This window comes from Pteropus vampyrus, unplaced genomic scaffold (genome assembly GCF_000151845.1).
Source record: "Pteropus vampyrus isolate Shadow unplaced genomic scaffold, Pvam_2.0 Scaffold22, whole genome shotgun sequence".
Taxonomy (NCBI): domain Eukaryota; kingdom Metazoa; phylum Chordata; class Mammalia; order Chiroptera; family Pteropodidae; genus Pteropus; species Pteropus vampyrus.
This window is the reverse complement of record NW_011888803.1, coordinates 764,020-779,795: the sequence shown is the minus strand read 5'-3', so window position 1 is coordinate 779,795 and position 15,776 is coordinate 764,020. Positions and strand designations below refer to the sequence as shown.

At 37.5% G+C, this 15,776-nt stretch overlaps 1 protein-coding gene and 1 non-coding gene across 7 annotated transcripts in view; both read right to left on the bottom strand.

The window, feature by feature from the left end:
• ST6GALNAC3 (ST6 N-acetylgalactosaminide alpha-2,6-sialyltransferase 3) overlaps nt 1–15,776 on the bottom strand; it is a 496,004-nt gene that overhangs the window by 290,352 nt on the left and 189,876 nt on the right. The gene's annotated exons all lie outside the window — the stretch shown is intronic.
• Nucleotides 8,136–8,254, bottom strand: LOC111736894. The gene has a single exon (XR_002779282.1). It is a non-coding gene; the product is annotated as a 5S ribosomal RNA (ribosomal RNA).

Here is a 15,776-nt window from a genome sequence, read left to right as displayed (position 1 = left end):
TAAACCTGATTAAAGCAACATCCTTTATATGGCATGCAATGAAGACTTACAAGAATTCATATTTTTTAGAAAACAAACTCTTATCTGAGAATAACTCTTAAAGTTAGAATCTCACATCAGGGAATGAAAAGTGGATAACAAAAGGATACTCTGTCCTTCTAATAAGGACAACAGACAATGGCCAATTTTCTGAGGGGAGGGACCTGCAAGTTTGCTGTGGCTCAGCAAGTTTCAAATACAGTGCCAAGTACTTTACAGGAATGAAAACAGATTCCCACCAGCATCCTATCATAGCCTTCGGGTGGTCAAGATATACTAAATGAGTCAGTATATGTAAACTTGGGTACATTGCTTAACCTCTTTGCTCCTCTGTTTTCTTACCTGAAACAGGAAACAGTAGTACCCTAACTAATATGACTAATAAAGGTTTAAATAAGTTACTGCATATAAAGAGCCTGAAAGTACTGTCTGTTAAATTTATTGTTAAAGTATTAAATCAAATCTAAAATATCATCAATTGTTATTCATACTGTTGCTCTATATATAAGAAAAACAAAATGGGAAGTCTAATAAGAGACCTCTGCAAGAAGCTAAGATATCAAAATAGTATTTCCTTAAAGTTAGAATATTCCAGAAATAAAGCTTGCATTCAAAAAGGCACAGCAAAAATAAAGGGAAAATAATCTCTCCTGGAAATTTGAACCACATGTAGGTACTCAAGCAGGTTTTGATACAAGTATACACTACCCATGTGATTCAAGAAAGATCTCAGTAATTCAATTTGTTATAGGCTGATAGCAACTGCAAGGTGGCATTTAGTATAAGATATACATCACTCTCAGTTATGTGAAAAAATGGGAAAACATTTTAAAATCAATGAAATATGGTGGTATTGTCATCATAGTAGTTGTCATCATCATTATCATCTTAGGGAACAAAAAGAATCAGGCATGGGGCCTAGACAACTATTGTAACCTATTCTTCACCCTACACCCTAAAGGAAGGAAAACCACACAAGTCCCTAAAGAAAGGGTGACAAAGAGTCTGGGAGTTGCCCAGGACATTGGACTCCACTAACGTAAAAACCCTTTGGGGTTTTATCTTCTTTTCAAGATTGTACAAGTTAATAATGAAAACAAAAACAACCAAAAAATTTGTCTACGGCCATTCCACCCTGAATGTGCCCAAATCCCGCCTGATCTCGGAAGCTAAGCAGGGTTAGTACTTGACAGGAGACCACCCAGAAAGACCAGGTGCTGTAGCCGTTAAAAAGAAAAAAGAAGAAGAAGAAGAAGAAGAAAGAAAACCCACCTTTTTTTGAACATGGTTAGACTACCCTATACAGGCATGCGTATCACACCCCATCCCTATGGCCAGAAATCAACTACGGCACCTCCCTGTATCTCTCTAAGGAACAGATGCTGTCCTCTTGTAGGTCAAAGTTGAACCTTGGCAGAGGAACACATAATATTAAACACTCTTTTGCTGAACACAAGCAGAGTTTTGCCAGAACACAGGTCTCATGGTGACAATAAATAGTATTGTGCCAAGAACACTTGAATATTTAAGTAAGATAGTTTTCTTATCAATTCTGGATTTAATATTGCATTGACAGTAATTTGAATTGCTCATGCAACATAAAGCACATTAGTTTATTACTTATAGTCTCCTGTGCTAGAGAATAGCAAAGGCAGAAAGATCTCCACTGTTAAGCAGAAGCCTGGAAGTACAGGCACTAGGCCTGTACTGTTATCAGTGAGTCTTTGATATACTTTTTTATTATCAAGACCAGGTCAGTCAATGCCATATTTCCAAAAGCCTACTAGCCAGTTCTATTTGAATGCCCCAGAAGCAACTCAAAATTCAATGGTCCAAATCTAAACCAATGATATCTTTCCTCCCCGGTCTCATCTTCCTCACCTATCACTAAAGTTATTTTAGAGTCCCAATAATTACAACCTCAGTTCTACTTAGCAGCTATATGACCTTGTGTATCTTAATATTATTTGTCCCTGTTCCTTATCTATAAAATCAGAGTCATTATAAGAATTAAATAATGAGATAATACATAAAGGACCTAGCTTAGGGCCCAGCACACAGCAGGCAATCAAGGATCATTAATTTCTTATCGCCACATATCAAGTCCCTTGCATAAGCTAGTTTTCCTTCATAGAATGTCTTCTTCTTTACTATCTTTGTCAGGAAAACTGCTACTTATTCTTCAAGACCAAACCCAAATGTCATCTCTTCTGTGGAATTGTCCTGATGCTCCAGGTAGACTTTAGAGCACTTTGTGCTGAAGCAAACTTCACATATCATGATAATTAGTGGATTACCAATCAACCTTCATCATTCAGTCAAATTCACACATAGCACACCATGCCTCCACATTCTCCCAAGAAAGACACTGTTAATCAACCACAACACTATTTCCCTAGATCAGGATGCAACTTCTGAATTCTTGACACAATGCTCCAGGCAGTAGTGGTACTAATCAGTGTAATCTGGTATATTACCTCTCTAGCATAAAACAGGTAGCAGCTTGATGCTAGAGGTTATGCTTTCCTAAGTCTATAACTCATGTGGCCACAGGGAAGACTGTTATCCTCTTGAGGTCTCGATTTCCTCATCTGTATGATGGAATGCTTTTAGGATCCTAGGTGGCTCTCAAATCTAAGACTCTATAGTGATGACCCAGGGGCCCTGATTGGCCAAAGCTGGTATTACTAAAAGGAAGGCTTGCAACAGCTTTATACATGGCTCCTGCCCTGGGTCCAGGCCCATTTCTTACACAGAGTTAGGGATGCCTTCAGACACTCACGAATTGAGCCTGGTGTCTATGTAATTGAAATAGAAATGGGGTGAGGATTTGTGATCTTTCAACTTGGTAGATAGCAACTGCCACTTACCAAAGCCTACCTGATTGCAGCTATTTTGCACCTGCTGAGAAAAATTTTGCAGCAAAAGAGATTATTTCCTTTTTAACCCTTGTCTAAAAAGAAGCATCCACATTTTTTCAATAAATTGTACAGAACAGGATCAGGTTCAGTCTCCCACATGTATGTGGACACCGATGGGTTAATACACCTGGTCAAACCACTTCCACTAAGCCCTGGCACTCACAATAAAAGTTTTAAGTGTCCACTGAGTTAGTTTGTTGAAAATCTGAAATAAAAGCAAAGACAGGCTGACATTTTTCATTTCAATGCATATTTCTTAAAATAAGAAAACAAAAATTTGTTTTTATATCTTATATGGGACTACATAAAGATGAAGATTTCTCTGGAGACTATTTGCTCATTCTCTAAGCCAAATATTCAAATTTAATCAGTAACCATTATCATAAAAATACACACAAAGGTAGTTCCAGGGGAAGAATTACCAATAAATTGTGGGGAAAAAAAAGCCATTTTCCCCAAATTTTAGAAACAGATTCAGTCGATAGAAAGTGAGCTTGTGCTAAATCTTAATATTTCAACTAAAATCTCTGCTCTAGTGCCCAAGACCTAGCCTATGTAGGTATGCTTTGGCAGAATTAGGGCCTAATGGTTGAACTGTCACAACCCCTAAAGGGCTTACCCCATGGCACATTGAACTTCTCCTGTGTATCTCTGTTCACTGTTGAAATGACTGGCTTAATATCTCTTTCTCTGTTAGACTGTGAGCTCTTGAAAAGGAGAAAGTCTGTGTGTCATGTTCACCAATGCCTCCCCATTGGCAAAAGCAGCCAAGCCAGAAACCTTTGTACACAAACCTCGAAAACAAATGAGTCATCTGGGAACAGTTTCGGAGCCCTGGGTGAGCGCTGCTTGGTTCATCTCCTTTAAGTGCATATCCACTGGCCGATCTCAGCAAAAAGGCAAAGCCACCTACCTCCACACCTTCGTTTATTCTTGAGTAACTAACCATGAATTCATAAGATGAAACTTAGAAAACACATAATTCCTCCTCACTTAAAAACAGTATTTGCCGAATTTGTTAGGTAATTTTCCAAAGGACGAAGTTGGACCCTAGTCTTAGCACATTTTGAGATTTTCCTGCATTTCGTTATTTTTAGGCAATATTTTGCAAATTGGGCTTTACTCCTGATTTTAACAAAGCCTCTGCTTCCCAAGCAAAATAGATGAGCAGTTCAGCAAGACGGGGCAGCTTTTATCTGCAAAGAAATCTACTTTTCAGCAGAGCAGACAATACGAGCCAAACGGAGACAAACACATGCAATATTTCCTAAATGCGAATTGTGATTCTTTTCTCCTGAGGGATGTGCAAGTGGCAAGGTAGTTTATTCCCATGTGGCACTGATAGCAGGTCCTGAACACTTCTGAATATATCACTTTTATTGCCTTTTATATTGAATTACTATGAAAGAAAAAAATACTTTTGTGAGAATTCAAAATCAAAATACTTTAGGAGCTTTTAGAATCCACCTTGAAGACATAAAGAAAAGCTTAAAATAACAAATAATTCTGTTCTGCTAAAGGATACCACCAGATACCACTCCCACTGAGAGAGGGCCTCCTCACAGAAAGGGAGATGTTATCAAATATTTATGCTGACTTTCAGGGAAAAATGGTAAGTGTTCTATTGGGGTTCAGGCACTCTGAGCCATGTCCCTGCTGCTTTAGAACTTGCCATGAAATGGACAAAATTTGCTGCAGGATGCTTTGGCCTATAACATGTCAGCACTGCATGCTCCTTCTGGGACTTGGTTTAAGATGCTTCCTAATGGTATATTTCACCAGAAATCTCACTTCTCCATTGTCCATCGACTATAAAGATTCTTGTTCAACACATATCATGTCTTGGTTTTTCAGATAAATTTTTAGTAGATCTCCTATTCTTTCCGTGTAATCAAGAACTCCACAAAACAAGATAAGTTGTTTCAATCACTTTAACTCAAGGCTTGTCATTTTCTATTTAGGTGAGAGAAAGTTGTCTATATAAGATAAAGTCCAAGTGGCTTAGCATGATATAAAAGCCTCTTTATGATCTGACCTCTGACTGTTTGTCTAGCCTATCTCTCAGCCTCCCCAAGCTCATACTTAATACTTTAGCTATAATAAGTATCTTGTGGTTCTTGGAAGGCCCCATGCTTTTTTGATGGCTTCATATGTTGGAATAGTCCTGTCTACCCAGAATTTCAGTTCAGGGGGGAAAAAAACCAATAAAATGAAACAAAAAACCAATCTGTCTTCACACTCTAAAAACTTCGCCATCTCTCAGATAGTTCTCCTAGCCTTTCTACTATCTCATCAGGAAGTCAGATTCTTGTAGAGTCCATAGCTAGTTAGCTAGCTAGCTAGCTAGATGATAGATGTAAAACAAATATAATATACATTTTATACGTAGATTACAAATTTTACATGTAGATATAAAATCTGTACTGTCTAAGTCATATTATAATTACACTCTCATTAATTGAGCACCTACTGTGTGTATGGAATTATGCTGGACCCTTTATACACATTTCCTCTAATATTTACAACTGCAATCCACGTAAATACTCTTATCCCCCATTTTACAGTTGAAGAAACTTATTCAAAGGGGATAAATGATTTGCCTGGGACAACAGCTAATAAGCAGTGATGTCAAGATTCAAACCAGACTGTCTAAAAAGCTAGTGATTTTTACATTATACCTTGAGAATCGCTTATCTTGCGGCCTGTATTTATTTAGTTATATGTCTGTCTACTCCAATAAATTACAATGTCTTAAAGGAAAGGACCACATCTTGGACCCTTAGTCCCGGCAACTCATTCTTTGGCACTTATTAGGTGCTCAAGAAATGTTGATGAATCAATAAATTAAATGAATTTATTTATTTTCTGCCTCTGTGTTTTTCAGGTAAAAAAAAATAGTTATTGTAAGTGAAAACAGATGCTTGTATATCTCTGGATGTTTTGTTTTAATCCTTTTCAAGAGGCAATGTAGTCAAAAGAAAAGATGATTTGGAGGTAGACAATATTCTAAACTCAGCTCCTCATTGGACAAAGTAGCTCCTATCTACAAAGTTCTAAAAGGTAAAATGGAGATTTTTAAGAGCCGTTTCCTCACAGATTTATGAAGTTTAACTGATAAAACTTATAAAAATCCTTTCCTTCATAAACACCAAAGTTTCATACAAATGTTGATTGATCAGTTGTCTTTCTCATTAGGGTTGAAATTCTACAAGGACAGGAATTACGCGTGTTTGTTGACACTACATCATCCTAGTATAATATCTCATACAGGTGGTGCTCAACAGATGTTTGTTGAATACACATTCATGGTTCGTTGTTTAGTAAAATACTATCGTAGACATTTTGGGTTTCTAAGATAAGGCATGGTGTGGAAATAGAAGGTAAAAGCAAAGAGAGAAGTGAATTTCCTATATATGAAAAGCAACAGGGATTTTCAGATTAAAAACTGACAACAGGAGGGAAAGAAGATAATTAAAGTCAAAGAAAATAAGATCAAACCAGGACCTAAGTAGGGTAGCCAAAAATACATTTCCTCAAAAAAGACACCTGGCCTTTTATCATCTAGTGATATTATAGTTTTCAATGCATTTTAGAGTATGAAAATGTGTTTTCTACCTCCCTAACACACACACAACATACACACACACACACATGCACACACTTTCCAAGAAATTGGCTTTGATTTCCAGATTTTATTCTCTTCTAATGCCTCCTCTCTGGAGCCTACCTTCATGAGCTAGCTGTGAACATTAAAGAAACCTGAGTTTGCTCTAAATACATACACATTACCTCTCCGAACCCCTAATGAGGATTAGATGTAAAAAAAAGCATGGGGCCTTTCAATGTTCTTCTCATAAGAACAGTGAGGATTGAGAAAAGTAATATACATTATGTATCTGGCACACATGAGTGTTCAGTAAATGTCTATTCTATTCTAATACCTTATCCTCAATCCTGCACCATGAGAAACAATTTGTAACTACTGAGACTCAGTTCAGCAGAGCTGGGAACACACACACACACACACACACACACGCACATGCACACGCACACGCACATACACACATACACACACTCAAATACTTTACCTTTTACCAAGCACAACAGTACTGAAGTCCAACATTTCTAAAGAATAATACACTTGGTAGAACATTCAGAGAGTTCTTAACTACAAAGACCTATGCTAGTAACACCTTGAAATACAACCTTCGGGTCCCTTTAGTTTGAAAAATCTTCAAGAAGCTATTTGATATCAAAGAACATACCTGTTTTCAGTAGCTTTAAACTATAATTGCTCAGGCTCCCTGGTGGGAAAAAAAAATAAAGCCTCATAAAGAAAAAGAAAAAGAAAACATCTCAATAAAGGCTATGGCGGTGGGGCAGGGTGCGGGGATCTCTCATTGGTTTGCAAAAATTCTTAACAGAGCTCTTCTTTGTCATATCATGGAGTGGGGAAGCTGCCAGGAAAAAGAACTGAATTATAATAGAAGGAACAAGGAAAGAATCACACTGCCTTATAACCTGATCACTTTTGGCAAGCCGAACATCTTTCCTTCCTCAACAAAAATTATGGAAATTTGACTTATCTTACCTTCAAATAGGTGAACACAATGTATAAAATAAATAAAGCCTTCCCAAGATAGTTTATTTTCTTAGCATAATAGACAAGTGCATTAACTTCACATAAATTATATGCCTAAATACACTACCAACATGCTACTACATACCCATCGCTCTGCTCCCTTAAGTAGGTTGAACTTGACCTTCAAAGCCCTTCAAATGTAAAAGAAACTTTACTCTTTTCTGACATTTATGAGTGTCTTTTCTGCTTGACTGCCTTTTACCACCTGGAAATAATAGTGAAAGCATTGTAGACAAAACCTGCTATAAACATTGACAAATAACAGGAAAGGCAGACAGTTTTATTCCAGGCAGGTTAAACCTAATCTAATCAAATCTAATTCTCTCTCCTTCTGTAAGCCTACCACTATGTTCAATTTATTTTTTGATTAGAAGTGCAATATGATAGTCCTCTGTTGGACGGCAGTTAAACAATACTGAGGCTTACATTTTCCCTACAAACAGCTCTGATGAAACAACAGATTTTAAAGGTGTTTTTTTTTTTTCGAAACACAGTGTCAGTAAAGTTAAGCTTTTTTTTTTTTTTTTTTTTAATGCCTACAGCACCTGGTCTTCCTAGGTGGTCTCCCATCCAAGTACTAACCAGGCCCCACCCTGCTTAGCTTCCAAGATCAGACAGGATCGGGCGTGTTCAGGGTAGCATGGCCGTAGACTAAAGTTAAGTTCTGAGAAAAGTATAAGGGGAACTTTTTCTCAGTGTTTTTTAACTCTGAAAATTTATAGATCAGTTTCTTCTAACCAATAATAATATGAACCTAAAAGAAAAGTGTTCTTGGTCTTGAGTTTCGGAGATTGAAGAAAAAGAGCTCTTCAGAAATGGCAGTGAAGACATTACATTACATATATTTAAATACTGAATAATGAGGACAATGGGACTTGTGGCTGAAGAATAGTTAGCAATTCAGTCGGCAAGGTGCAAAGAGCTATTTTCTTTCTACTGAAAAAATGGACACTCCCTCATCAAAAACAGAGTTCCTTATTTAGCACAAAACAAGGCTATATGCCCTACAAATAGTTGTGCATGGCCAGTGTGTCTTCATGTGAAAATTTTCAATGGCTAATAAATTATCCTGTTTCTCCTATTCTTTAAGTACGGAATAAAGCAAATGCGCGCGCGCGTGCGCACACACACACACACACACACACACACACACACACACAATTTCTCCTTCACGACATACACGCATGCTTAATTCTACCTATAATATACCAGTTCTTAAGCAACAGATTGTGTTTTAAAGTTTTATTTTTAGAGATAGAAGGAATTTTACCATGGTCTGTACTTCCAAATTAACATTAGTATATGACCTTCACATAAAAGACTAGGAAACCTTCCACAATATGTTGAGATTTCAGTAAAGATGGTCAATGTTTCTTGTACTGAATTTGAGAATGACATGTAACTGCAGAAGACAGGTTAGTGGTTTCTTACAAATAGTCTACCACACAATCCAGCAATCATGCTCTTTGGTATATATCTAAAGAAGTTGAGAACGTATGTCCACTCTAAATCTGCACATGGATGTTTACTGTAGCTTTATTCATAATTGCCAAAACTTGGAAGCAACCAAGACGTCCTTCAGTAGGTGAATGGATAAATAAACTGTGGTGTATCCAGACAAAGAAATATTCAATACTAAAAAAAAAAAAAAGAGCTATCAAGTCATAAAAAGACCTAGAAGAATCTTTAATCCATATTATAAATAAAAGAAGTCAATCTGAAAAGTCTACATACTATATGGTTCCAACTATATTATATTCTGGAAAAGGCAAAACAATGAAGACAGTAAAAATATCAGTCCTAGCCTGGAGTTAGGGGGAAGGGAAAGCTAAGCGGGAGAAGACTAGAGGAATTTTAGGGTAGTGAAATTACTCTATATGACAATAATGGAGGATATACGTCATTATAAATTTGTCCAAACCCATAGAATGTACAACACCAAGAGTGAAGTCTAATGTAAACTACAGACTCTGTGTGATGATGATGTGTCAGTGTAGATTTATCGATTGTAACAAATGTACCATCCTGGTGAGGGATGTCAATAGCCGGGGAGTATATGTATGTGTGGAGCCAGAGAGTATATGAGAAATCTGTTCCTTCAGCTCAATTTTGCTATGAACTTAAAACTGCCCTTAAACAAATTAAGTGTATTAGAAAAAAAGAGGGACAGGACAGCTGCGATAAAGAGGAAAGGACACCTGCCTTGGGTATCCTTTGGCCTTTGTTCTAGTCTGGGTTTTTCTACTAACCAGCCATGTGGCCATGGGCTCTTTTGGATTTAGTTTCCTTACATGCAGAATTGGTAGAGAGGGTGAATAGATTTAATATTTTCTAAAGTCACCTGTAGCACAACATGGAAATTTTTGTATGCCTAATGATCATATATGAGGGGTAAATGATGGATGAGTGCCACACTAGGGGGAAAAGAGGACCCTATCAGCATCTACCAAAGTATCCACATCTACCAAAGTATCCACAGCATCTACCAAAGTATCCACAATTTTGTTGATCAAACATGCAAAGATATAACACTGTGGCAACAACACTGTTGACAAATATCAGCATTTGGAAAACTCTCAGTAAGGTAGAAAGATGGGTAAAAATCAACATGATTAAATTTTACAATGATAAATGGGATAAGTCATAAATTCAGTTTTTTAAAAAAAGTCATTGTTTCAATAAAAGATGGGTAGAAATGTTTCCTTGATATTAGCTGAGGGAAGAAAGACCTTAGGTTTGAGCTGACCAGGACATACAAAATGATTGGCATAGCCGCTAAAGAAAAGAAACAACTAAGGGAATTAGGATCTGGAGCAGAGGAAAATTGAGAAGTGATTAAGCATCAAAATCCTCACATTGAAGAAAGAGTTGGCATATTCTTTTTTGAGCAGAAGATAGAACTAGGTCTATTAAGCAGAAGTTCAAGGAGGTGGATTTTGACTTCTTATAAATAATAACTTTCATTTCCTATATCAGAAAGTGTTTCTAGGGTGTTAATATGGCCCAGGCATAATCGAGATGTGGGGCAACCAAGACAGGCACAGACTCATGCTCAAGGAGCTCATGGTCCAGTAATAAACAGGCTGTTCTGAAAGGAAGTGAACACTCCAAAGGAAGAAGTAGTCATGCAAAGGCTTACTGATAACTTTTAAAGGGAAATCTAGTATTAGGTGACTTGTTAAGTTAAATCTTTTTTTAAGTGTCCATCAATGAGTGAATAGCTAAAGAAGATGGGGTATATATACACACAATGGAATGTTACTCAGCTATGAGAAAGAAGGAAATCCTATCATTTGTGAGAACATAGATAAACCTAGAGGACACTATGCTAAGGGAAATAAGCCAAAGACAAATACTGTATGATCTCACTTATCTGTGGAATTTAAAAATAAGAAAAGACAAAGTTGAACTAAGAAACAAGGAGTACAATGGTGATTCCCCAGGACTAAGGGGTGGGTGAAATAGGGAGATGTTGGTCAAAGGATACAAGCCTTCAGTTATAAGATGAATGAATTCTGGGGATGTAATGTATAGCATGGCAACTATAGGTAGTAATAATGGATTGTATACTTAAAATTTGCTAAGAAAATAGATCTTAAGTGTTCTTACCACAAGCACAAAAAAATTATAACTAGGTGAGGTGATAGATGTGTTAATTAACCTAACTGTGGTAATCATTTCACAATGCATACATAAATCATCATGTTGTACACTTCAAATATATACAACTTTATTTGTCAATTATACCTCAATAAAGCTGAATGAAAACAAAACAAAACAAAACAAAATCTTTTTTCAACTTTTATTCCAGGCTATGACTAGTCCATGGCATGGAACGGCATTTCCTTTAAAAATTGCATTAAATAAGCTGATCTTACTTAATGGTACTTATACACCAAGTGTCAGGACTTGTCACAGAAAGTACTTAAATTAAAAAAAATAACAACAACAACAACAAAAAACTCTTCATTACCAGTTCATTCATTCTTTTAACAAACATTTCATAAGGGTGTCCTCATACCTGTTCTGTGTAGGTCTGCCTTGTGATGTCAAAAGCTCACTGGTTTTTCATGAGCATTCCTTAGGACCCATGTCTATTGGTATGTGCATAATCTCCCACTATAATGAAGCCACCATTTCTAACAAAATAATATTAAATTGGGACTGGGAAAGCTTTACCTTCCCAAAAGATGGGGCACCAACAACTGCCATTTTCAACGTTGCTGTCAGAATATTAAGTTCCTGAGAAGGTTCACTAGTCATTATGAGTTCAGGCGATGTTTTATGACAGGCTACAATGAATACAAATCCCAAGAATTATCTTGGAGGCTTCTCAAAATAGTACTGTAAGAGTTCTTCAGTGAGGCTGCTAAGTCTTGTGGCTATAAATCTCCCCCAATAACACTGCTTATTCAATTTAAGGTTGCAAGCCCAGAGAGATTGATGAGATGAGTTGTACACTAGTCAAGGGAAGAACACAAGATCTATCCTATCTTATTTCATCTTCTGTTTTAATCATTATAAGTGTTATGTAATGTGACATTCACACATTATTGAAGACATTCAAGGAACAAATTGCACATCGCTAATCAGCAGATCATTTTTCATTTTCATTTCTTGCAGACTCTAAAATTAATGATGCCCTCTCTTTTCTATTAAATTTTTTTAAGTTATATTAAATAAGAAATTGAACATGAGAACAATAAGCATTTCTTTCTTTCTTTTTTTTTTTTTTTTTGCCTTTCGCAATTTCGGTGTTCTTCCCCAAGCTAACGAACCCCAGCAGTGTTAGAAAAAAGGCTTAAAGAGCAGCAACTTATTTTGTTTCAGTTCGTTATATCTCTGACAAGCAACTTGTTCCTTCAGGATCCAAAATGTTCTTTTCCCATTTGATTCTTTCATGTCTGTTATTCCTCTTTAATTTAGTGGTTGCAGTTCACTTGGATGCTATTTCCTATCTGCTAATTGGGGCCAGGGGAGTGTCCGGATGGACTGGGGCAGCAAGACCATGATGAACTCACCGGGCTCTGTGCTCTCTGTCAGGCTCTGCTCCAGCTGGCATCTTCTCTGACAGGGCTGTAGGAGTGCCCCCGTGGCTGGGGCAGCTGATAGAGGTGGCACTTTGGCCCTGGGCACTGTAACCCAATCGACTGGGGAAGAAAGGGCTGGTCCAAGCATCCTAATCCACAGTCCCTCCAAAGATGTATTGGGAGATTTTAATTTAAAAACTCTTTTAATATGCCATTGTAAAATATTGAAGAAATTTCATCAGAAAGAAGCTCGGGGTTCTCTGAAACTTAAGTTTTTTTAGTAGGCCTCAGGAATTCTTTTTATTTTCAAGTAAGACAGTCAATTAAAACATCTATCTCTTCCTTTCCTGCCCAAAACAAGGCAGTGTCCATAGGTTATTATTCTCCGGCCTCTTTAATACAGTACTTTTTTCCTTAATAATTTAAGTGTTACCTCATCCTGACATTTCTCTGCCAGAGCTTTCAAATTTCAGCCATGGGTTGATAAAACTGCCTGCTCTGGCATAACAGCTTAGTAAATAGGTCAGGCCAGGCATTCTGTGCAATGTCCTCCACCCTTATTTTATTCACACATAGCTGTCCACCTCCTGAAAGCCACCTTTCTTCAGGCAATACTCAGTAGCTGATCTACTACTGAAAGGGAAAAAGAAGCAGCGATGTTTGCGGCAGCTATGTTTGTAGCGCTGGCACTACAGTCACACACCCCATAATGACGTTTCAGTCAACAATGTACCATATATACACCAGTGTCCCATAAGGTTATAATGGAGCTGAATTTTCAGCAAGAAATTGAAGGGTATGTGGTTCAGACAATTTTTTTTTTTCTCTAACAGGAGCAATATCTGTGGGCCTTGGTAATAGATTCCCTCTCACTCACAGCACCTCAATTTTTAAGTGCACAGATTACATTCCAATCAGTTAGCCACTGACCTATTTCAGCACAGAAGAGCCTGTCCCCACAGTGCTACACATTCAGAGGTGATACAGTCCTCCCAGGTCTAGCTGGATGGTCGTCAGAGTACATTGCCATAAATTCTCTGTTGAAGACCTAAGACAGTACAAAGACACAGGTCCACAGGAGCTACCTTAACATGTATTACGTGCCACTGTCACTTTAGTAAAAGCTTTCTGTGGTAGTGTGGAGCCAGTCTGTCCCTGTACTTTGGAAATATTTTCAGGTTATAATGACATAAAGCATAGATAAGTTTTATTTCTTCCATCAATTTAATGTCAGAGAGAGCCCTTTGTGTCAGATAGGGTCAACAGAACCAAAAACTAATTTCCATAGTCCAAATATTAAGTCTTAAGTTCTATACCCTTTCTTTGTTAAACACTTTTTTTTTTTAATGAATATCACTAAGTTCCTTAACCTGACCACTGCTCCAACGTGCAATAGCCAAAATCATACTGCCATGATGAAACCCTATGCTCCTTTATCTCTCCATCTTGATTTCTTATTCCTACTGACCCTCAGGCCACCTTTCACTCCCTCCTGACTGTCACTGTTATGGTGATCTGTGCCTGACCCAGCCAGTTTCTCCCTGATATTTCCAATCAATCCAGCCCACCCCTGGTCATGGAGTGGCATTGACAGCTTTGATGTTCTATTTCTGACCCTGGCAAAAGGAAGCAGTATATATAAAGTCTACAGTAGCATACAGTAATGTCTTAGCATTCACTCAACACTCACCCACTGACTCACCCAGAGCAACTTCCAGTCCTGCGTACTCCACTCAGGCTAAGTGCCCAATACAAGTGTACCATTTTTTATCATTGATACCATATTTTTACTGTACTTTTTCTATGTTTAGCTGTGTTTAGATATACAATGCTTATCATTGCCTACAGTATTCAGCACAGTAACATGCTACATAGGATTTTAGCCTAGAAGCAATACTCTATGCCATATAACTTTGGTATGTAGAAAGCTATACTGTGCAGATTTGTATTAGTGATGAAATTGCCTAATAATACAATTTGATGCAATTTCCAGAAAGTACCTAGTCATTAAGCAGCACATGATTGTATTAGAAAATAGGTCACCAAATGAAAATATTCCAGTGTGGGGAGACTGTGAGGTAGCTGTGAAGTGGGAAGGGAAGAAAACCCATTAAATTTGAATTTGGAACAAAAAGATCTGGGTTCTGGTCCTGGGCCTGCTACTTACTGCTCTCTGGGCCTTGGTTTCCTTTGCCGTAAGGTAATACGTGTTTCAAAAGCGCAGCTACAGAAATACACCCACCTACCCAAAGAGTCAGCATTCTTATTATCTATGGTTACAGGAAAAAATAGAAATAACATTTTTAGTAGAAGATGAAATGACTAAATAAATAATGAGATATTCATTCCATGGACATGTAGTAATTTAGAATGCATGATTTGAGGTAACCGTTCTTTACTATGTACCGGGTACTGCTTAAAGCATCATATCTGAATTAACATATTTAATCATCAGAAACAGATGAAAATCTGAGGCACAGAGAAGTATTTACCAGAGGTTCCACAGTAATAAGTGTCAAAGCTTGGATCCTAACTCAAACAGTCTGACTTCCATCTGTGTTCATGCTGCCTCTCAGAAAAAATGTGCCCCCAAATGCTTGAGGAAAGGATCTTGCCTCACAGAGACAGATCAATGGGGCTCATCCTCAATGAAACTATCACCTTTCCAATGTGTTAGTAGCAAATAAAGGTTGGGATTAGAGGTAACACAGTGGAGTATAAGTAACATAAGGTCCTGTAAACATAGGTTTCAATAACACAAGGGGAAGGAAAAAACAAACCTGTTTTCATTGACGTTCATGGTACTAAAAATTTAACTTCTTGGACAAGATGAGAACATGTAATAGCACGAAACATATTTTGGAGGGTGAAGACTGGTTCCACATGATAAACATGAAAATTAGATTTTTGACCCCACATCTTCATACTCCAGTGAGCTAAATATAACGTTCATTTTCCTGCTTCTTGCAGGGTAATCTGAGTCAGTCGGTATCTTTCCAACCACATCACCTGAGACTCCCCAAACAGTGCTCTCTTCCCTAGCTCTGGCCATTGCCTGTCTCTTACATTCCCAGAGGCTTGCTCACACACTTCTGCACATAGAAATGTCCTTCTCTCAAGTCATTCAAGTCCCACCCACTTTTA